The sequence below is a fragment of the Protopterus annectens genome, chromosome 7.part0 (assembly GCF_019279795.1).
Source record: "Protopterus annectens isolate FY-2018-M chromosome 7.part0, PAN1.0, whole genome shotgun sequence".
NCBI lineage: Eukaryota > Metazoa > Chordata > Ceratodontiformes > Protopteridae > Protopterus > Protopterus annectens.
In genome coordinates, this window is record NC_056739.1 from 950,108,081 (window position 1) to 950,133,664 (window position 25,584).

Genomic DNA, 25,584 nt, shown 5'->3' on the forward strand with positions numbered 1-25,584 from the left:
CACCTATGTCTCTAATGGACACAGGTAACATGTAAATGGTTCATCTCACAGGCCAATGCTTACACTTATCAAGGGTATCAGAACTTGTCAGAGATTTGTGATGCATGGCTAGGCTTAAAAAGGCCCTTGTGGTCATTAGCCTAGTAAACACCTATGAACCTGTGTACCTATCATAACTTGCATAAAAAAGGCAACTCTCCTGATGTATCCAACTGTCATCCCATTGCCTTCATATCCCGTATCTCTAAAATTCTCAAAAATGCAGGCATAAACAATTTCTCAGTTATTTCCATCACAACAAACTAGTAACCAACAGTCAACATGGCTTTAGTTCCAGGACATGGCAGAACGGCCTTATTGTCCTCTATGGAAATGGTAAACTTTGCAAAGGACTACAGCAAGCATATATCTTCATTATTTCTTGACCTGTTAAAAGCTTTTGACACCATCTTGCATCCCAAACTCCTACAGCAGCTATCTACACTTGGGCTTTCATCCTCATGTCTCCAATGTTTTACTAGTTACCTATCAAGCAGACAGCAATCAGTAAAATGGCAAGTGTCTCTCTCTGTCCTTGTCTGTCACTTGGCTTCCCAAAGGCTCAAATAGTGGACCCCTTTTTTCAATGTTTTTTGTCAATAATTTTCATACCTCATTCTGTCATGGTTCCCAAATTCAATATGCAGATGATCCTCTGATAGTCTAACACATCTACAACAACTTCTTTGATAAGCATTCTATTCTGTAGAGACCTGGTTTAGTAATTCCCAATTGTTACTTAATCCCAGTAAAACTAAGCTCCTCCTTTTCAGCAAAAAGCCTTTGCCATAAACAAAACTAATTTTGCAATAATTTTACAAAATAATACAGTAATTGACGTACTTCCTCATTCTAAACTGCTAGTTATGATGATACATGAAAACCTTAAATTTGACCTTCACATCCATAATAGTATCAACATATCAATCAGAACCTTGAGATTCTGTACAGACATACACATTTCCTACAGACATCTACCAAACCATTGCAATGACCTACCTGTTACCTTCATTCCTATACGGAGCCCCTATTCTCACCAATATAGAAGCCTCACTAAACATAAAGCTCAAAATGGGTTATGGCAAAATAGCAAAATTGCATCTTACGTAAAACATTATACCCATCACTGCATAGCTCTGCACACTGTTAAGTGGCTTGACTTTCAACAATATTTCAGCTACCTACAACTTATAATAGCCCATAAAAGTATACATAAACCCAACAACTGGCCAGCCATTAACTTCATATTCCACAGCTATCTACTTAAAAGATCTCTGAGATCTGAGGATAAATTATTACTCTCCATACATAAACCTAATAAATCAGCAGGACAAAGTCTACATTCTTATTCTATTGCTAAAACCTGTAACTCTCTACCTTAAAATAATCACAGCTAATCCAAATATCCCAAGCTTTAAACACAAGTTAAAGGAATACCTATCAAAATCCTGGAACTGCTCCTGCTCAAATCCAGGCTTAAACTAGAACCTGTCCTGCACCCACTTCTTCTTCCACTCATTAGTATCTCCTCATTTTGTCCCATTTTTGCTACTTATTCTTCCCTTCTCATTCTTCCCTTCTATTACCCTTGCTACCTCTATCCACTACTCCTCATTCTACCTCCTCTCATTACTGTTCTGTATCCCCCCACACAGTTACTGCTACATGAACCCTTATTCTAAACAACTTTCCTCACCTTTGTACTTATATATCTTCTATTCTTAGGCTACCTATTCTACCAATTTGTAATCTGTTGCTGCTTGATGTTCTTTTTATAAATTATTATCTCTCTGTTTATCTACATTTATGAATTTGTTGTTTAAGATTTTATATTATTATGTCTTTCATTAAATTTCTGTAATAGCATTGGAGCTTTTCTCCCTGGGCCTCTGCTGAAAATGGGAACCTTTGGACCTAGCTCTATTTAACCAGTAAACAAATGTCAATAAATTACATCCCAGGAAAACTTGATCCTGTAAAGGAGTCAGAACAGATTTTTTGAGCGTCATGGTGAACACTACACTTTGAAGCAGCAGAATGGTAAAGCTGAGACTCTGAAGAAGAAGCTGCTAGGAAGGAGCATGAATGAGAAGGCTGTCCAGATAGGGAAAAAAAAAGAGATCTGGAATGGGCCCCAAAGAGCCCGCCTTTGTGGGAACCAGACACATCCTGGAATAAATCCTTGTGCTTCTTTGGGAGGAAGTAACAAGCTGAATAGCAGAATTTGACAGAATGACAAGCTACTTGAGAAGCAGGATTCAATAAGGAAATAGCAGAAGTCTTAGCACTGGAATCAGGCATGTTAGAAAAAAACACCATCAAGTTTAAACAGAAGAGCCAGCACATACTTGGTCATAAGAGTCTGGTAGTTTATTGTTTGTCCTTGCTATGTCAGTATGCTATGACCAGAGTTAGACATTTGGTAAAGACTGTCAGAGCTATACCAAAAGGCAATGCACAGAACTGATAGTGTGAGGAAGAAACAGACAGCTGTAAAACTTTCCTTATGAGAGCGTGAAAAGGAATGTAAACATAAGCGTCGTTCAAGCCCAGCAAGAATATACAGGCCTGAGAAAGTAACAAGTGGAACAAGGACTACAGAGATAACATTTTGAAAGAGGGTACCTTCAGAAAGTATTGAGAAAAGAGATATCCAGAGTAAGCCTCAAACAACAATCCTTCGTGGGCACCACAAACATCCTAGAATAAAACCATGTACTTCTTTAAAAAGAAGAGACAGGCTGAATATTTCCCTGTGCCAAAAGGTCCTCAGGAATGGGAGGAAAATGAGGAAGCTGGCAAAGTGGATGCTGAGGAATCCCTGAAAATAGTGGAAGGAATTTTCAAACCATGAAGTAAGATTTTTGTATTATGCAAAGTACATAATCGTCTGTGGTGACCTGCTGCTAAATGGGCTAGGACAGAGTTAACAGCAGGTAAAGAGGAATCTGACTAAGGATCAGGGTAGGATAAATGTCAAATAGAAGCAGACTTTTCAGGAAAAAAGGGATTCTGATCCCAAGAATCCTAAGCAGGTTTGTACAAACACATTTTGGAAGATGTCTTTCCCCTTAAGGAAGGCTTCTGTTGTCTATGCACAGACTTAGAAGGATAATTCCTCTGAAATTTAGGGTTAGGGAAGAAAAAATTGTTTGAGATAATGCATAACCTTCCCTTTATCCTGTGACATTTTAAAAGCTCTGCAGCTGCAGAACCAAACAGATTCTGTGTGCAAGGGAGAATCCAACAACTTGGCTTTTATATCACCAGAAATAAATTGCAACAAAAGCCAGGAGTACCTGTGCAAAATTGAACCTGAAGCAGTAGCTCTAGAAGATATATCAGCAATGTCATAACAGCATTTGACAGAAACTACATGAGAAGAGAATTCAGTAAGGAAACTGCAGAAGTCTTAGTAACGGAATAAGGCATGTCAGACAAAACACCACCGAGTTTAGTTAGAAGAGCCAGCGCATACTTGGTCATATGGGTCTGGTAGTTTATGGCTCTGAACAGTAGGGTGAAACCAACCCTGTGTCAGCCTCCAAACTGGTCACAACAGAGGGAACTGGCATTGGAACCAGACAGTCTTTGGGTTCTTCATCTGACCTGACATAAGATGTTCAGCAGAGCTGGACATCAGAAATCTCTAAACATATCTTTTTTTACTTCTTCTTAAAAGGCTGCTGAATATCTGGGAAGGCATATTCAGAAGCCATGGTTCCCTCCGTAAGTAACTTCAGGCATTGGTTCTCATGATAAACAGAAAGGGAAACATGACTGCAAAGTGTCTTCAGTACAAAAGCCTTATAAATAGCACACTGAATAAGATTGTGGTCTGTACTTGCAGAAAAGGCACTTGCCATGTCTGCCTTTATTGGGAATCTGCTTCACACACTTACATTTCCCCTTTCTGGATGGAATGTAAAATGGTAACCCAGCAAAATGAAAGAAGGAAAAGTCATTAATGGGGTACTTATTTGCTAGAGACGTGATAGTTAAGACAATGTGATGAACGACTTGACTGATTGAATTAAAAAAGTAACATTTGGATTGGCAGTAAACAAGTTCTGAGGATTAGGCACATGTATGTCATTTATGTAAATTATGTCATGGATGTAGGTCATATGTTTGATGTACAGTGAGTGGACAGGCCTAAGGCTGTTGTATACTGGCCAGATGTACAGAGATCCTTGGTAGGAGATATCTTTAGTAAGGAATACTGCAACATTGAAAAAGAGAGACATCTGCCTCCTGCAGTTCATATGGAGTTACATGTACTGGCAACATATTTAAGTATACTTGTAAAGTCCTTTTTATTAGTCCTGTTGCTCCTCCTACTATTACACCTGTCTGGGTCTCTTTATTCCACGTGGATCTATTTCCCTACATTGTGTATGCACTAGTGTTTTAAGATCGTCATTAGTGCATTGTAATACCATCCTTCAATGAGCCGTTGTCAGAGTTAACTAATTCATTATAGCGGTAGTGGTGGGGAAGAATGCTACACAGCTCAGATCCTAACACAAAGAAATCAAATCACTTTATTCTACAATCTAAATATATGAGGTAGGAATCTGATGTCAGTAGACTAACATTTGTTAAATCCTGATTTCTCAAAGTCTTAGTAAATCCTTGTAGAAAAATACGCATTTTGCTGCAATATGCATTTCAGCCATCAGTTTTATCTACAACGATAATAAAGCAGTTTAATGTTCTCAATGGTGCTGAACTGAAAGACCAGACTCTGATACTTGTTTTACAGCATTGGTTATCTTAGTACAAAATGATTGTGTATCTCCATAAGTAAGTGCATCCTCGAATATGTTGAGTCATTACTGGGATTATGTGGTACTGTCCAAACTGTTAATAGGATGCAAGCATTTATCTATTTTCTTTCTTTTTTTCTTTAAGAATGAACATTAAAACACTGATATGTGTTTGATAGTCAAACAGTCTAGGCCATTACTGTTGGTAAAACTACCTCAATAGTAATATTTCCAGTGTATTCCTAACAGTATATTCACATCTTTGAGCCATTAAAAAGTAACAGTATGCATAACAGTTTTACATTGTTAAATCTTGTGAGCAGTACTCATAAACACCTTTATACTATGTAAAGCAAGCAGGGTGACCCTGCATAGCACAGAACAATAAAAAGAATGAGACTTGCATGGGAGAGCCCTGTGTGATTTCCAGGTGCAATAAAAAAATGTCACTTTGAAGCTATCGTCTGTAAATCATGCCCATGCATACCCTATTGCATTGCTTTGCATGCGATCATGCTTAGTGCAATCATTCATATGTGGCCATGGTACACAACATTACAAGAGAGCAATGTGGAAAGAATGTAAATAATTGAGAGTGTTAAAGTGGTTAACCACAGCTGCTTAAACTGCTTAGGTGGGAAATTTATCTTCATACATGTTATCTACGATTTAGCACCATAATGCATGTATATGACTATGACTATGAATCATATTGTTGATCAGAGCAGCTCAGCTATAGAAATATTTATGGTTGCATTGACTGGTAATACCATGTGAATACCATCATGTCTCAGGTAGAACCATTAACAGGAAGGACATAACCTGTAAACCAGAGAAAGGTGATGACTATCATAAGAAATGTAGAAAGATGAATGATACTATCTTGGTTGCAGTTCATAGTTATTGGTGTCCTTTTAATCGAATTCCTTGCCTTGGGAATATGTATTAATGCACAGGGAGTTCATTGTTTAAATGGACATGCATGTATCAGTCCAAAGTTATGCTAGCAAGATCCTGTGCCAACTGACACAGCAATCCTTATATTTAAGTGAACACTTTAGATGTGCAGCATAGTGTCTAGTTTACTATGATCCATGAGTCTTAACAGCACTAATGTGGTTAAAGTAATAGCAATAGTTCATGTCCAAACATCGTTGTACTCTTACATAATGATAATGAAAACCTCATGGAGAAAATATCTGTTTAACTGAAAAATATGGTGATTTACAGGTTTTCTTCTAATTGTACAGAATAAGACAAGCTAAGCATATTCACACCTGTGCCATTACCTTCATGTGTTATACAGGTATTAAGCAAGCAGCAGGCATAAGATGTGTTGAATCACCTAATAAATAGAGTGTTATTGCCGTACAGCTGATAATGGGAATTCGGCACAGACTGTATAGGCATGAACAGTAAAATGGCCTTATGTAATTTCAGCTCTGAGAGCTACTCATTGGTGTCCATCAACCAGAGTACTGGAGAGAAAAACATGGAATGGTTAACGATGACACTGAAATTATCATTGCAATACCACCCTTTCTTAAAAATGACATTTTCTTTTTTGTCACCATATCTCCTTCAATTCCAAACCAACCACTAGTTGGGAGCAAACTGGACTTTTCTGCCAATAATGTATTTAATTTTGTTTGTTTGTTTGTTTGTTTGTTTGGCAACTAGATGACTGAGTTTAAACCCTTTTCAGACTATAAGACAAATACATAAAACACCAGCATGTGTTGTCACCACAGAGCAAGAGGTTCTCTGGTTCACATCTCAGCTGGGGTGCCATCTACATGGAGTCTGCATGTCCTCCCTACATTCGCATGAGTTTCTGGGTGCTCTGGTTTCATCCCACATTCCAAAGACATGCATCTGGAGCATTTTTTCCCGGGCCTCCACTGAGAATGGGCTCTGTCCCAATCGGACTTTCCCAGTAAGAAAATGTTAAATAAAAATAAATAAATAAAACTATAATTACAGTACTATATATAATATATGTAGTACTGTAAATGTAGTTATAAGATGATTATAATTACAGTTATACATACAGTATAATATATGTAATTAACAAATTGATTAGATACGTTTTCTTAATATTTGACAGAAACTGTAAAATACTAAAAAGTAATAAAACAAACTCTAACTTTATAGGTCTACATGGCAAGCAACAGACTTGGAATGCATTTTTTACAGAAAACTGAAATACATATAGAAATAAAATATAATTGAGATATAAAAAAATATTCTTACACTCTAATTTGTGATGACTTTGAAATCTAAAACAATGCATATGATAGCAAACAAATCTATATGTTCCAAAGGACAGAGATTGACCTTTTTATAGAATTGTATTCCTAATATTAATACTATTATTTAGACATTATTTCAATAAACACTACATAAAATATTTACAATACATACAGACAAATAATCCTATTTGGTGCTACAGCTTTTGCATATGGTAAATTTGGTTATGATCAATTCCTTAACATAGGTGAAGGTAAAAGTCATTTTAGCTATCATTAGTGCAGGTGTACTTATATTCCTCACTGAGGTATGTTCATTTCCTGAATTAAATTAAATAGTTTGTTTTTATGATTTCATTTGGGATGTTATTCCAGCTTGCTGTGGTTATTTTAGCAAAGGATTTATTTCCTCTTGTTAGAACTGCTGGATATTCACTTGATATTGCAAAGGATATACAACGTTTCTTACCTGAAGATGGATTCATTCAGCTCGAAGACTGTTTCTTGAATGCACTAAAGGTGTGGTTTTATCTTTAGCTCTCCCTTTTATTTTGTTTTTGTAATAAACATAATCATTCTTTTGATTTACATCACAAAATTCCTAGCTCCCATTTCTCTTAAATGTCTTTGGACCTGTAAAGCATCATCACGCATCCTATTTCTCTATTGTTAAAAATGCATATTTCCTTCTTACACCAGAGATTTGCTGCATCTACTGCTAAAAGAAAATGTTCTGATGAATGAACCTTCTCCATTTAGCAAGACATAATTATAAAGTGTTTTGTAAAATGTTAATATGGCATCATTCTGGGGGATTTGAATCTCTGACCTGATCATTACTTGTTGTTTATCCTTTAGCTTTAAACAGAAGAGGAAGAACTATTACTTAAATATCAATCTTCTCTTAATTTTTCTATTTCAAATGCATACCATTCTTTGCTGAACGTATTCACAAATGTTATTATCTATTGGAGCTCTTCTGAGACAGAATTATAAAATCTATAGTTTCTTGAACAAGTCCTTTTGTCAGAATTAGCCTGAAGATCTCATTATATATATATATCATCAGCCAACACATGTCATATTCTCATTTAAATTTCTGTCACTTGTGTAATGTATGCAGTATTTAACATATATAAAAACACTGCATGGTCAAATCTGAAAAACTGATAGAATATCAAATTCTTACACTTGATCTTCCGTGTGTGTGCAGGTGACTTGTATATAACACTGGAGTAAAACTACATTAAACAAAATCAAACATAGAAATAAAACATTTGTGGCAAGAAGTTATTGCTATGTTTTCTGACAATACCTGATTTTGCATCCTTTTGTAACAAGTAGGCAGTTGTTTAAAAGTGAAGCTTGTATAGGTAAGACTGCTCCATCTGCTGGCTTCAAAAAATTGTTGTCACAACTTAAGCTTCTCTTTTAAGAATAGCAATAAGCTTGTAGAACGTACCATGAATTTTAAAGAAGAATAAGAAACAGTTACTGAGGCACTAGGTCACTGAAGTTTGTATATTTATTGCTTAATAATCCAGGGAATAGAAATTTGACAGTTAATATCTGGAAATGTAAAAGAGATATTTATACCATGAGTTCTGAATTTTGTACAAGTAGGCTGTTTTGTGCAACTTCTACTAACATAGTGTGAGAAACTTAATAAGGCATTTACCTTTAACAAAACCAAAAGATCATTTCTGAAAGAAGGAAGCTGCGTATACCAGCAATGCACAGTGATGTACCCTGTTAATGTTCTTATTCCGTGAGTATGTAACTATCAGACACTTTTGTACTTTATTAAATTCTGTTTTCCAAATAGAAAGTATGAAGTATTGTGATCACTTCAATATAAATAATCTTCAAATACAGTGTTAATAAGTAATGCCTCATTTCAGGCAGTTGAAGAAGAATCAAAATGAACATTCAAATGGCCCTGTTTTGATTAGTGGCCCTAACACTGGATAAGCCAATCAGAGATGGTGAAAGTGAGTGGTTAGTGCTGACTCACATATCACAGGAGGAGAGAGGAGATGCATTCTGCCATGAAAGTGACATTCCCATTGAAGCAGAAGGACAGCATATCCCCACAGGCTACAGGCATGCAATTTTCTGTAAGCTATCCTAAACTCTAGGGGGATTGGTGGAGACATGACGTAAATATGTTAATAGTGCCAATAATTTAAGGTAATATGTAACTGGGATCAGGGGTATAGTAAGCAGATTCCATTTTGTGCTCACAAGCTCTTAGTGCTACCCCCCCCCCCGGACACCTATCACTTAATAATGGACACATGTCTCAAAAATGCCACTCCCCAAGCACTTAATAAATGTAAATAACATTGTTAGCTGTTCTCCCATAAAACTATTAAAAATATTGTTTTTAGATTAGCAATATTGCATCTGGTTTAAAGGCATTCATTTAAACAGTTGTAGACATAATATGACCTGAAAAAGCCATGTTGATATGATGCTCTGAAAAAGATTGTATTCAGTAGAGTACAAAGAGTGTGTCAGGCTACAGCCTTGACCGGGATGTGAGTCATGTGACTCAGGCTAGTTACAGTAAGATGCTTAAGTAAAAGCATTTGTCTATGAGTATACACCTGGTATTCAAGTGCCATGAATTATAATACTATACTATATATTTCCTTCCTTTTCAGATGTGACAAACACAGTACCTCATGAATGCTGCCTCTCCTATGCTGTCTTCTAATGTTAATACTGGAATATGAATATGTGAATCTAGAAAGTGCAGCCTTCTGATATTCCTGGTGTCAAAGGTATCTATTCAACTGACCAGCTCTTAACCATGGAGGGACAAAGTCATGATTATGTTGCAGATGACCCGAGTTCAAGTAACACTAGGAGCTGACAGGTGAGGATGGAGTAGCTGCTGTTGGCTGACCCATCCTGTGGGCAGGGGACAGTTTTGTCTCACTACATGAGTGACTCTTAGCAGTGAGATGACGGACAACCCAGGTGAACAGAAGTACTTGAGAGATGTCAGATGTAGAAATGGACATTTTTTGGGGTTTCCCTATGTTTAAGACATTAGATCATTTTGTTCAGATCAATCATGATACAGTGCTGGTTAAAATGGGGAAAATATATGGGAAATGGAAGGCCTTATCTCTTGTCTATCCAGCAAAGAACTGTTGCAGTAAAAACCTAAATGAGTGTATTACAAAAGCTTGTCTGAACATGCATATTATAAATGACATGACATGCCTTCAGGGTATATATTCAGTTAATACAGACTAGAAGGCCAGGTTTCTTTGAGAAAATAAGAGTCTTAGGCTAGCAATGCAGATGTTGCATGATCTGTGGTCGGAGTATAGACTGAGGCTCAAACATGAGACCATTTGCATTTCTGGTCAATCATGGGGATAGATGTGGTCAAATCAAAATAGAAGGAAGAATATTACCCACCTGCTGAAGAAAAGTTGACTAAATGGTATCCTTCCAGGGAACTGTGTACTATGCACCATATCCATTCTAGCCTGTATACACACTGAAAATATGTAAGAAAGTGGCAAGTGTGAGAGAATGGCTCATTAAGATGATGCCTCAATTTGATCTCTTGAGAGGGGAAGTGCTCAGTGGTGGACAAATTGCTTAGTGACAACATTGGAGAGGTGGGGAAGAGCCCCTTCACTGCTTACTCTATAGATTTCATCTGTCACACGCCAGTATTTGGAAGTATTTTATTTTTGGCATGCAGGGCAAGCGTATGATTTACTGCCATTGCAATGAGCAAGGAGAAGACTATGCACACCTATTATGGGAATGTCCTGTCACTGTCATACTTTAGAAACCCTTTCATGGGATTGCAAAGATTTTTTTTAAAAAGTGAGCCTATATTTAGCTGCTTTGTGCAGGGTGCTTTGGGCAAAAGCCAACTAGCTGGATAGAATTAAGAAGAAAAAGACTGTATTGTTGGCAGTAGGAACAATCAAGTTTTATATTTTATAAAAGTGAAATTGGCTGCAGACAGCTTCAAAAGGTAGAATAGGTCTTTTATAAAATATGACACCATACAAACATCCCTCTAAATGACAAATTGAACAATCTGAAAGGCAGCTGTATTATCTAAGGGAAATTACTGACATGCTACTTTAGGGATTGTGAAAGACATCTGAGAGAAGCAGTTTAGAAAATATTATAACCTAATCTAAACAGGTAATCTCGGTAAGTGCACTAAGTGACCTGTTCAAAATAGAGAGGAAGAGGGATGTTGTTTTATTATATGTTTGTTTGTTTATTTGGTTGGTTGCTTGGTTTTTGTATAAGTTTATTCAACACTTTCCTCATATTTTTGCAGAGTGAAACAGAAATATAACCAGTAATCTTAATAAATTACAGGTACTCTAGTATATTTTAATAAAACATACTTTATAGTATATTACAAGATGTTAAAATTGAACATCCTATTCCTTATCTGTCAAACAACATAAAATGCTTAAAAATGTATAGGCTGCCTAGAAATCTGACAAGATTTGTTTTCTATAGGTGCTGGCCTTTCTCAAAGCAATATTTTTGATTCTAACCAGTCATATGGTCTTATACATATTACTTGTGCGTGTAATGTAATTAGAGAATGTGATGTATTATAGCAATAACCAATGATGTCAGTGTGGTATATTGAAGATTTGCCCATGGTTGGTGTGGTTTAATCATGAGGGTAAAGCCCATGTGATGAAATAAAGTCAACCATGGGTAAATCTTCATTATACCATGACCCCCCATTAATATTCCAAAACGTGCACGCTGACTGGCCAGTGTGCACGTTGTAAATCGACTTATACTAATGGAAAAAGGTCCGGTCGCTCTTTTAAAACACTGTCTCGCTATGTTAAACTCCTTTAACATAGCGACACAGTGTGTAAAAAGCAACGGAGATCTTGCTTTCTCCGTTGCTTTTTTTTTAAACCTGTCTCGCTATGTTAAATGGGTTTAACATAGCGAGACAGCTTTAAAATAAGCAAAGGAGATCTCCGTTGCTTATTTTAAAGCTGTCTCGCTATGTTAAACCCATTTAACATAGTGAGACAGGTTTTAAAAAAAAAAAGCAATGGAGAAAGCAAGATCTCCATTGCTTTTTACTGTTTCGCTATGTTAAATGGGTTTAACATAGCGAAACAGCTTTAAAATAAGCAACGGACATCTCCTTTGCTTATTTTAAAGCTGTCTCACTATGTTAAACCCATTTAACATAGTGAAACAGTAAAAAGCAACAGAGATCTTGCTTTCTCCGTTGCTTTTGGCCACAGCTCTGATGTACTGCGTAGGCATGAGCAGTACATCAGAACTGCCGCGGATACCAGACAGCTGCGGAAGGGCAGCAAAGAGGCATTATACAATGCCATTATTTAAGAAAAGTAATTATTTCTTTTCTTAAATAATGTCATAGTATAATAGCAATAACCCACTTCTGGGTGTGGGTAATGTTCGCCCTCGGGACCAAACCATGCCGACCGTGGGTAAATCCCGCATTACCCACACCCAGGTGTGGGTTATTGCTATAATATACCACACCACTGAGTCGGTTATTGTTATTATACAATGACATTATTTAAGAAAAAAATACTTACTTTTCTTAAATAATGTCTTTGTATAATGCCTCAGTGGTGCCCTTCTGCATTTTTCAGGTGTCCTGGGGCTTTTCTGATGTACTGCCCATGAGCATCGGGCTTGTGTTCCCACACTTACATAGTACATCAGTGCCGTGCAAAGGAAGAAATGGAGAAAAAAAGATCTCCATTGCTTTTTATTTATTTATTTATTAAAAATAAATCGGGAGACTTTTAACATTTGGGAGAGCCAGGACAGAGGAAATAAAAGAATAATCCGGTATGTTTCTATAATTTTGCGGAACATACCAGATTATCCTCTTATTTTTGTCTGCACTGTCTCCCTCATTCATTTAAGGTCTTCTGTTTTGTAAATTTATTTAAAAAAAATAAGAAAGAAAAGTAAAAATTTTATTAGATATACTAATGGAAAAAAGTCTGGGTGACCAGACCTTTTTTCATTGGTATATTCTCGGATTTACAATGGGCATGCTAGTTGGGCTCACTGATCAGCATGCTCCTTTTTAACCATTACTAGCCAGTCATTATATAATATAAAGCTTTGTGCATCAATATGTGTGGTTACTTTCTCTCACTGTCCAGAAATATAACTACAAAATATACTGTAACTCTAGCCATTAGAACTTTTCTAAATACACATTTGCGGTGTACAGAGACAGCTAGCAAAACAAGAAGGGTCTCTAGTCATGTTTCATGACATTTATTTTCCTCTTAAGATTTATATTGCTCTTCTAACAATATGATTTTTTTCCACACATTTCTACAGTGTTCATTTTATACAAATGCAGTAACATAGTTACATAAAGGGCCAGATTCCAAAAGACTTGCTGTCCTTGTCAGTGACTTACTCCGATGTAAGGCCCACCCATAAAGCAAACTTAACACCAGAGAAAATCATTTATCCAAGTGCAGGTCTAATAGAATCTGGCCTTTAGTGACATATTGATGTTGCCTCATCAAGAAAATAAATGTTTTGTTCAGAGCTAAAGGGTAGAAAACATAAGAATAAATAAATAAAAGAGATGAATCAGTACATTTCTTATGCTACAATACCAGATCAGTCAATTTCTAACTTCTTCTGTTTCTCAATATTCTCTCAGATTTCATTCCATAGTTATACTGCTTCATTGTGTGCTATTTTGTTTTTAATACCTAACATATTAACAGTTAATGCCATATGCAGTCAATCTGTCCTCACTGCAGTGGCAGATTACATGCACCTTCGGCCATAGGTGCTTTTTCAATCCATGGACCCACCCTCCATACATACACACACACACACACACACACACACACACACACACACATATATATATATATATATATATATATATATATATATATATATATTCACTTTTAGACATAAATTTACATGCTATTTTGAATTTGCATTCCTGATTCTTTTAAACAATAAAAGACCATTCAAGCTGCTGCCATTATAACCCAACAATGTCTGCAACCATTAATTACAGCTTGAACTTTGTATACATCTCAGCTGTTGTGCATGGAACTATGCAATTACAGTAAAAATTATAGGGAAGAAGACAAGCACCTTTCTGATGTCTAAAGTGTTCTTCAAAAGTTTTTGTTAAGTAGCCCTAAATGCTGTTAAGCTCATGTTCCCAGCCAGAGACTGAACAGCAGACAGCTAGTTGGCAAAGAGCAGCAGTAGAAGATGAAACACATTTGAACACTGTTAGATGCTTTGATCTGCCACCTGCAAGGAAGCAATGTTTTATAAGATATTACTAAACGTTAATTTTAGTGGAGACTGAAAAACAAGAATGCCAAGAATATGATTATTATTATAGCACAGCAGATGTATTGACTCACTTCTAATATTTACTTATGATGCCTGTTTATTATCCTTGAGATCTAAACAAAGAAACTTCATCCTGCCACACTTTAACAGCTTTTAAAGACATTTGTTCTTCAGAGGGAGGCTTTGTTTTTGCTTGCTGTCTGTTGGGCAGTGCTAGGTGTTTCATTGGCTTTCAAGCTCCATGCACAACAAAGAATTATGATTATGTCTCACTGGTCATAACCCTTACTTAATTTTTCAGAGGTACACTAAAGGCTTTTAAAGTTAGTAAAACACTTTGCTCTTCTACTAAGTGTTAGTGCATGGAGCAGATGAAGCTCTATGTACTATAAAGAATTATGACTGTGCCTCACTTGTCATAATCATTATTATGTTTTCTTGATGTGGATGCCAAGAATTACTTTAAGAGCTTCACTCCTGAGGAGAATTTTTTGACATCCATGCCTTAAACACATAAGTATGTTATGATCAGAAACCCTATCTCTGACTGTAATAAAAATAACCACAGTAAAGTATTTCAAGTTGCTTTACATAAATGACCAGCAGTTCTGCAAAGCCACATTAAGGATTACTTAATTCAATCATGACAAAACAACTGGCCATCAGTTATAGTCTTGTTGTTGACTGTGTACATCTGAGATGTCAGATTTTGGTAAAAAAATAATAATAGTTTTAATGTATTTCAAATGTATTTCCACACAAACATCCAGAAATCCAAACATCCCAACTTATTGTACACAAATGCAAACTAGTCCTGTAAAGCCAAATGTTTCACTTGAGCAAACAAGTAGTTGTTATTCTCACCCAGAGACAGACAGATTCAAACCTTACTTTGCTACGTGCACATCTCATTCTGTTGTGAAAAAAATATATTACTTACTCTCTCTCTCTCTGCAAGATTAATGAACAAAGCCAAAAATAAATGGAGAGGGGCAATTTCTCAAATCAGTGCCAGATTTTAAATATTGCTCTTATATACTAAAATGTTACTAGAATATTTTTTGTGTGTCAGCTGTGATTTTCTGTAGGGTATCTGAAATTGTAAAGTCTATCATACTTTGTAACTACAATTATTAGTGATTTGTCATCCATTCCACAGATGGGCATACTCCAGTTCAGGATGGATTCCTACTTTAAACGCACAGGTTCACAGGTATGTACATCTTAACTGCCAGCATCCCTGTTGATGTCCACATTCCTAGAAGGTCATAATGACAGCTTTGAAACGTGTAGTCTCTGTGGCGTGACTCGTAACTATGTAGTATTGTAATGGTGATCTGTAGATAGGTAGGTGTTCTGATCACACCACTGGCATGTTTGTGTGTCTCCCTCTGCCTGAGGACAGAATAATGCTTTTAGACTGCTCACACTCCATACAATTCCTATACCCAACTTTGGCAAGGCTGATGATGTCACCCACCTAGAAATACACCTCTGGGAGTACTGTGACCCAGTAATCTCAGTAGCGCATTCTGTAATTGCATAATGCTGTAGTGTGATAAAGTAGTTAGGTCTGTGTTCTAATTCCAGACTTGCCAACTGTGTGTGTTTCCATCTGCCTGAGGACAAAATAATGCTTTTAGACTGCTCACATGCCATACAATTCCTATATCCACCTTTGGCAAGGCTGATGATGTCACCCATGTAGAAATACACCTCTGGGAGTGCTGTGACCCAGTAATCTTAGTAGTACGTTCTGTAACTGCGTAATGCTGTAGTGTGATAAAGTAGTTAGGTTGGTGTTCTAATCCCAGACTTACCAACTGTGTGTGTGTGTGTGTGTGTGTGTGTGTGTGTGTGTGTGTGTGTGTGTGTGTGTCTCCGTCTGCCTGAGGACAGAATAATTCTTTTAGACTGCTCACACTCCATACAATTCCTATACCCAACTTTGGCAAGATTGATGATGTCACCCACCTAGAAATACACCTCTGGGAGTGCTGTGACCCAGTAATCTTGGTAGTGTGTTCTGTAACTGCATAATGCTGTAGTGTGATAAAGCAGTTAGGTCGGTGTTCTAATCCCAGACTTGCCAGCTGTGTGTGTGTGTCTGCCTGCCTGCGTGAGACAAGTAGAGTGTTTTGTAGAGTATGCACTCTCTGTACAAATCACATGACCACCTTTGTCAATCCTGCTGTTGTCACCCACCTAGGAATACACCTGTAGCAGTGCTGCAACCCAGTATTTTCCGTAGCACATGCCTTAAATGCATATTGCTGCAGTACGATACTGTAGGTAGGGGTTCGAATACAGGACATGGCAAGTGTGTGTGTTTGGCTGTCAGAGCCTATGTAGAGGTGGCTGTGAGTGTCTAACCACTGGACATGTTGGGGAGTGTTTTTTGTAGTTTTCTTATATGGTGTCCGTCTTATGACACATTGGCCACCTCACGAGGAGTACAGCTGTCAGTCAGCCATGGGACTGTGTTGGCAAGCCAAACCCTTACATCTGGCAAAAGGCCTGGTGAACAATGTATGCAACCCTACTAGTACCCAGTATATGTCCTGCACCCATGTGCCATACACAAACACACCTGCCTAGGATTTCCCACTATGTTGCTAGTACCTTGCACATTGATGACACATAGTAGGCACAGTGTGAATGCAGTGGGCTGCAGAGGACATGACACCCTGTACAGCGGTACAATAGGCACATATTTACGGACAATGTGCCTTCACTATGTTCCCCACTGGATGCCTGCAACATATGTGGTGCCATCAAATGTGATCCACAGAGGCCATACAATGCCATACACATGTGCCCTGTATGGACCAATGCCACTGATACCAGGGAATACCTGTATCATGCTATCAATGCAGGTCCAGGGTTGACCTGCTGACTATAAGCAGGTTTTGCCACACTAGGCCAGTATTGGCATATCAGGCTATAACAGTCTGCGTACACAACATGTGCCTGCCAAACCAGGTACACCTATACATGTCACTGTACAGTATTGTGGGATATGCACATCCCAGGCAATGTCCATGTGAAGGACTATCAAACACAGACATGGCATGCATTGCAAAGCTATGGCCATACACATTGGTAACCAGGATGTCAGGGCAGATCATGCAGTACCCATCTGTGTGGGACATTTCAGACACTACACCCCTGTACCGCACTGCACACCATTGTCGGGTTACATGATGCCAAGGATTACCCCTCACCCAGCCTTGTACAGCCATCTGGCACAGCCAACTACTACACACCAATGAAGCAATGCATACATGCATGTCAGTACTGGCACCTTGTGTTTGCATGTGGGTTATTATGCTCCCAACCACAGTCACTCCCAGTATAACCCTCATTGGCATACCAACAGATGTCAAACACTTTCACATGCCCTAGCCCATAGAACCTCCAGATATCCCCTGTGGTGCATGTAGTCCTGTGCATTACTGCAGTGTGGCAAACTAAGTAGTTAGGTTGTGTATTTGTGGCCCTGGCAAACAGTGTCAATACGAGTCCATTAGAGAGTGTGGTTGTGGTAACAATGGCATCCGTTCACGTGGACAGCCATGTGTGCTAAACCTAATGTATGTCTACTATATCTCTGTTGCAGATGTCTCTCACCTACACACATATATATTCTTACAGCACAACAGCATGTTGGCTTTGTGGCACATGTAGTAACTTCATGCACATGTAATAGTAATGACTAGTCAGTCAGGGGTTTGACCCCAGTACTGTTAGGCATGTGGCAGATGATGCTTAGGGTTTAGTCTCCAAGCCCTTCTCTGGTGTACTTTGCCTGTCCCTCCCACACACTCTCTGGTGGATGTGGAGGTGTACACCTGCTCAGCAGCAGCATATGTATTGTAAGTGATGGGCATGATCAGGTGATGGCCTCTGCACCTATTGGAGTCCTCCACTTGCTGATTGCATGTGGAACAGCTATGATGATGTTCCCATAACCATTTGCATGATAAACACAATACACTATCTAGGAATATCATGTTGGTATTTGGCCATGACAGTCACTGTGAGTGGTACCTGGATGTGGTGTTCTGAATTGGCATCACAGATGATATCTGGGTGTACCTCAAACATCATACACAGTGAGAAATAGCTTAAAGACAGGAGGGTGCTGGGCCACACATGACTACAACATGTAAGTGTAGCTATGCTGCCTGTTTAACATGTTGTGTGTGGTAATGACTATTCTGCATGTTTTAATACAGACATGACAGTACTCTGTTCATGAGGGACCCCCATCTCTAGGGGCATCTGTGACTTGGTCAGTGTGTGGAACCATTTGTTTCCTGTGGTACACACTGAACACACATGTGTGCATCTCAGGAGCATAGTGTGAGAATTGCAGACAGTACATGGTGATAGGGATGTGTTACTGCCATCACATCCCTGACTGGACATATGTCACATGAAACAGTGGTATGACAGACACTGTCTGGGGTTCCCAGTGACAAGCCAATAATGGGCAACTGTTCATAACTGCAGTCACACATGTACTACACATTGTACAGAAGTCATGCATTATATATGCATGTGTTGTGCTCCCTCTGCAAATGTATATCATCTGTTGTGTTGGGTTGATGATGATATCTATGCATACTGTTGTAGGTAATCCTGAATGCTGTTGTCTGTCACTAAGCCATATGTGGGTTTAAACTGCAATACCATAGGCTGTATGGGTTGGGAGGTCCCAGCAGAACCTCCTGTCCCACTTCAGCTGACCATGGCACCGGGCACCAGCACATCTGGGGCCCAGCCTCGCTCCTCAACCTCTATTGGCTCTGCTCCACCTGCTGGTGGTACCACCACTGAGGAAGTGGCATGTTCCCCCTGGGAGCAGGGCCAGACAGGAACATGTCTGCTGTCGGGCAGTCCCGGACATGGTGCATTGGGGGCTCACTAAGGGGTTCTGAAGCCAGATAGGCAAGCTCAAGGGCAGAGTGTCACATTTACAGGGTGATGCTGCCCCTCCTGGACAGCCCACAGCACTGCCTCCTTTGCAGCTCTTTAGGTGCAGTGGCAGCTGCCCATGGCTGGGGACCTCTGTCCCACTGTTCCCATTGGCTTGTGAATACCAAACACCCATCCCCATCTGAGGTGTATCCCCCCACATGTATCATATACCTACCCTGTATGCAGTCTTGTCTGTAATCCTACCATACCTATCCTCCATGGCCATACCTAATCTCCTTCCCCCACATTCGACCCTCATCCTACGGAAACATAAGGCCAATTGGTTCCTAGCTATGTATAGGACAACATCTGCCCTATACATAGCTGTCCATTTCACACACGTGCCCACTGGACACATGTAACCCTTGTAATATGCATGACAACGTGCTCCTGTTATCCTCACTCCTGTCCCTCAGGTGCACCATCCTGGTATGCACAGCACTCCTAAATGGTCCAGGTTCACGTGACGAGGAATACCCCATTGTACACACAACACTACCGGTCCCTCTATGGTTACCCCATTTACATTTATCATGATGACGATGTTGCACACAGCACCTTACAAGAGTACTGTTCCCACATAATGATTGGGCAGGTACTGTTGTGTTAATGTACATTACATGCACAGAGTGATGTATACAGCCAATGTACAACTGTTTGCGTGTATGAATGACACATGTCTGTCTGAGGGAGTCTTGAGATTACATAGGACAACACCACTACGAAATACAGGTGCCCCTGGTGTTTCCCTTTTCATTCATTTGTAATGCTTTGTTGCCACATGGTATGTTCCTGATATATATCTATATATATGTATGTACCTATATGCTGGACATAAACACTCACATATACATCTACATGATGGGATACATTCCTATACTGTTGAATGACTGCGCTGTATGATATGTTTGTGGTACTGTCCATTTTCGGTATATCAGCCATGCCGTATTGGTAAATCACATTAGCTGTGTGTGCAGGGTCCTGGTTCCAAGCCTTGCAGGGGCCATTTATTTTGTTGCAGGGCAGAACAAGGCCATTAGATATGGAGGGAGTAAGGCACATTAAAACAGTTGTGAGCGGGTGTGCATGGGTTTGCATGGTGTTAAGCAAGGTTAACCTCTGGTTACAGCTTCTTACACTCGGTTAACCTCTACACTGCTTTACCAGTGCAATACTCGCATACTGGTAGCCAAACAGGGTTACACCCACTCGCTCCCGCACCTGTAAATGCACCCACATTGGTGCTTGCATCTGGCACTCACACCCCTGCATGGAAGCGAGGACCACAATATTACCTTGTGATGCCTATTACATTGGATTACATGCCTACAGTATTGGGAATGGCTGCCTATTAGGTGACGGCATGCCATTCGACTGTATGGAATCGGCAGCCTGCCCAGTGTTTTATTCATATTATTTGTGTGTTCCTCTTACAATCTACACTCGTCTGGCTGATACATGGGAACCGAGACTTCAATACAGACAAGTAATTTGGTTTTGGGACCTACATCCGTCGGCCGAGTCATGCTACTGCATACCTATTATAGGGTTGCCACTTTTTCAATTGCCCAATGTGGGACTTTTTTGTAGAAATGTCAGATTTTGCAGGGCAAAACATACCCACAGCCAGTACAAAGGAAAGAACTTCACTGTTTTGCCTCAATAAAAGCTTATTCTTGCAGCATTATAGTTGCTTATTCTGTTTCTTATAACATTTAGGTGTTTCAGATACAAAATAATTGTTTTATGCAACTACTACAGACAATATAGGAAAATCTTTGTCCTAAAATCTCAGGAAATTTACCATTTTTTCAATTATTTTGCAGGACACAACTGCCCAAAGAGGGACTGTCCCTCGCAAAGGTGGACAGGTGGTAACCCTGACCTATTATTCTATCATCTTTCTAAGGTAGTCAGCGGAATATGCACTTTCTGTCACTATCAGACCTCTCATACGAATGGGGAAAAATGAACACTGAATCAGGGACACTGCATAACAACATCAGGAACACATTTATAATTTTGGTGCTATTAACCTGACACATTAACAGACCCAGAGCATATGTATGCATGCACATTGTCTGAGGTACATGCTGTTTATGACTCTTAAATGTTGTCATTATTCATTACATGTATTCCACCACCTTTCCTCCTAATATTACTAGTTCTAGGAGGGTTTAGGTGGGACAGAGTTAGATTCTGAGTTGTAATCAGGGACGTCCCTGGTAATCGGGGAAAGTTCAATGGTATGGTCCCTATGTGTTCCCCCAATGGTTTACGGACTATCCAGTGGATGTGGTCTTAGGGGTTGGGAGGTATGGGCATCTGCTATGCCCACATCGGAATATTACTTACATCCACAGGGCGGTCCTAATATCGCTCTGGCAGCCAACACCTGCACTCCTAGGCCCATAATCGCATACCCATAGTTCCCCTACCGGCCACTCCTCTATACCATTGATCATTACTGTGGGCGAAGGTGGGGTAATAACACACCACTACAGATTGTCAACTCTCCCCATGTCAGGACAAATGTCGTACACTGTGTTGACCCATGTGTTATCAGGCTTGCACAACCTACTGGTCCATGTACATCTACAGCCTAGTTGCAGAAATCATTACCGGGACTGGCTCTGATCATTAATTTTTGGTGTCCCACAAGGGACATCGATGTCTGTGTTTCAAGTGTAGACCTAGAAGATTTCTCCCACTGGTAGTATCCTGCCGGTGGTCTGGGAAGCAGTGGTGTGTTTACCTTTATTGTGTGTCTGTATGTGTAACCGACCTTGCTAGGGGGGTGGGGGGGGTGATGCTACGTGTTACACATCTGTTTACTGGACCTCCCACCAACATATGCCCGGCATGTGAACATATGTTACTCGTAACTGCTGTATCATATCCTAGCTATATACATGTATATATTTACTGTAACATATACATATATATATATATATATATATATATATATATATATATATATATATATGTATATATATATATATAATATATATATATATTTACATTAATATATACAGATATATCTGCATATGATTGCATACATGTATATTTATATTCTGCTGTCTCTCTCTCTATATATAATATATATATATATATATATATATATATATATATATATATATATATGAAATCTAACGACTTATGGGTCTATGGTTGTCTGCATATGTATATATTCATATGTGGGTATGTATCTGTATTCTTTCTCTGTATGTATACATTCATACTACGGTGAGGGAGAGGCATATCTCTATGTCACTATAGGTAGATATACACACACATAGCTCTACATATATATATCTACCTCTGGTTATTCCGTTCCTTGCCATATAGATTACCCTTTGCTTTAGTGGGTCTCGCAGTGGGCGTGGCTGCTCGTTGGGTGATGCCTCTGCCCAATGAACACCTTCGCTTGCATCCCTAGGGCTGTCTATATTGGCCAACATCAGCCAACACCTGCACACCTAGACCCATAAGTAGCTACCCATAGTTCCCCCACCTTCACCTCCTCAACAGCACCCATCCTTACTCTGGGACCTGGTCTGTTCTGGACACACCACTACACGCTGCCCACTTTCCACTTCACGGGACCCATTTCATACAATTGTCTTGGCTCTTGGGTCATCAGGTTTACCCACCCTTGTATTCTGAGTCTGCATACACCGCAGACAAAATGGACAATCTATCACATTTGTATGGTTTGGCCAATTTTTGGGGTGTCCTGCAAGGGCTGCTCCAGTCTTTGTTCCATGATTAGAATCCACGGGTGCACTGTGTACCCCCCCCTGGTTGTATCCTGCCTGTGGTCTGGGGAGCAGTGAACACTTTAAATTGATTGCGTGTATATTTCCCGTGTCCGGCTGGGGGGGGGGGGTGGAAGGGCATGCTGCATGTGTCATGTTTCTTGCCTGGTCTCCTCACTCCCATTGGCATAGCCTGTGAACATATTTCATTCCTGTGTGCTGTTTCCTATCATAGCTGTATATCTCTGTATATCTACGCACACACACACACGCACACACACACACACATACATATATATATATATATATATATATATATATATATATATGTATTTATGTATGTTTAAATGTACATATATGTGTATGTGTATATATATATATATATATATATATATATATATATATATATATATATATATGTATACATATATGTATGTCTGCAACCTATATATATATATATATATATATATATATATATATAATTTATTTATGCTATTTATTTATTTATTTACATTTGTTGACCGGGAGTGTCCGAATGGATGGACGTAGGTTCATTTTCAGTGGAGGCCCGGGGAGAAAAGCTCCACAGTTAAAATAAACAGACAGTAGTTACATGGGATTACGTAGTGATTAAAAATTTAACATAGCAATTACTTATAACATATTTACAGATGAAGAACATAGTACATCAGTAGACAACTAGAATCTTTATCTGTGAAGTACATAACAGACATTAACAAATGTTACAATGAGAAGTTCAGGCTGTATAATAAGTATTAGGCTTAGCAGCATCTGAGCTTGCTATAATCAAGGTAGTTAGTGGAGTGGAAAGAAAGGTAGTGGTTGGATTGGGTCGGTGATATTAGAGTGGGACTTGCAGGGGCATAGCCAGCATGTTTTTAGGTGCACTTTTAGTAAAGTTTTGAAGTGGGTGCATGATAGTATGGAGGTAATTGTGGGTGGAAGGGAGTTCCATAATTTGGCTATGGTGCAAGAGAATAGTGCTTCACCAGCAGAGTTATTGGCATTAATGATCTGTAAGTGATTTTTGTTGCTGGATCTTAGTGGTCTGGTGGTGCGATAGGGTTGGAGTAGATTCTGGAGGGATGGGACATTTAGTGGATGGTTTACTAGTTTGTGGGCGAGTGAGAGTTGATTCCACTGAAGGAGGTGAGGGAGTTCAAGCCAGCCCAGTTCAGCAAGTGAGAGACAGTGGTGACTATGGTAGAATGCCCCTGTGGTGAATTTGGCGATTTTGTTGTAGCAGGTCTCTAGCTTGTTTAGATCGTATTGCCTTAGTTTGGTATATATTGGAGAGACATAAAGTAGGGTGGAGATAATGTGGGAATTTGCTATTGAAATCTTTTGCTGCTTTGGTGAGAAATTGCTTATTTCTGTATAATGCTCCTAGTTTTTTGTGGACTTTTTTTATGGTCATGGATATGTGAATGTCAAATTTTAGTTTATTGTTTATTTCCACTCCTAGCAATTTGGTGTGTTCAGTTGAGTATATAGTGGAGTTGTCTTTTGCTGTGATGTTAAAGTGAGAGTTGTTTTGAGTATGTTTGGTGGGTTGGAAGATGAGTAGTTTAGTTTTGTTTGGGTTGAGTATTAATTGGGTATCGGATAACCAAGTTTCAACAGAGGAAAAGGCTTCCTGTGTGACTTTTTGCAGTTTTGATAGGGACTGGGCTGAGCAGATGATGGTTGAGTCATCTGCGTATTGTATGAGTGTGCCATGTTTGGTGGCAGAGGCTAGATTATATGTCGATACATATATGTATATATATATATATTTATATATATATATATACATATATATATGTGTATGTGTGTGTGTGTGTGTGTGTGTGTGTGTGTGTGTGTGTGTGTGTGTGTGTGTGTCTGTGTGTGTCTGTGAAACCAATACATACCCCACACATATGCACTTACACATGTGTAATGGTGTTTATATATGCTTCAATGCATACTAGTGCCTTATTCATTATGACACTGACACTTCACTCCAGTTATCTAGTTATCGGTATTTAGCACATTATACAGCGGACAGATATCGCAATATGTTCATGTATGGATTACGGATGGTAACTGGAATGTGATACAGTGTGATTCGGTATGAGAATGTCTGTTCATTAGGGGGTTGCTCTAACAAATGCACTATTGCTGTGCTGCTCCATATGCAAATATACCCATATACCCATAGCTCCTGGTTCCCCAAACACAGCCCAATACCTCCCTAACACTGCTGTCATCCATTCTCCTGTTGGATTTGCGGTGTATTGACACCACTGCACAATGGCCACACCCTACTCCTATAAAGCCATCCCATTGGTTTACTCACGCTACATATCATCAGACCTCCCATACGTTTAGTCCGCAAACATTGGTGACGTGAGTGACCAAAGAATACTATTTGCAATTATTGTG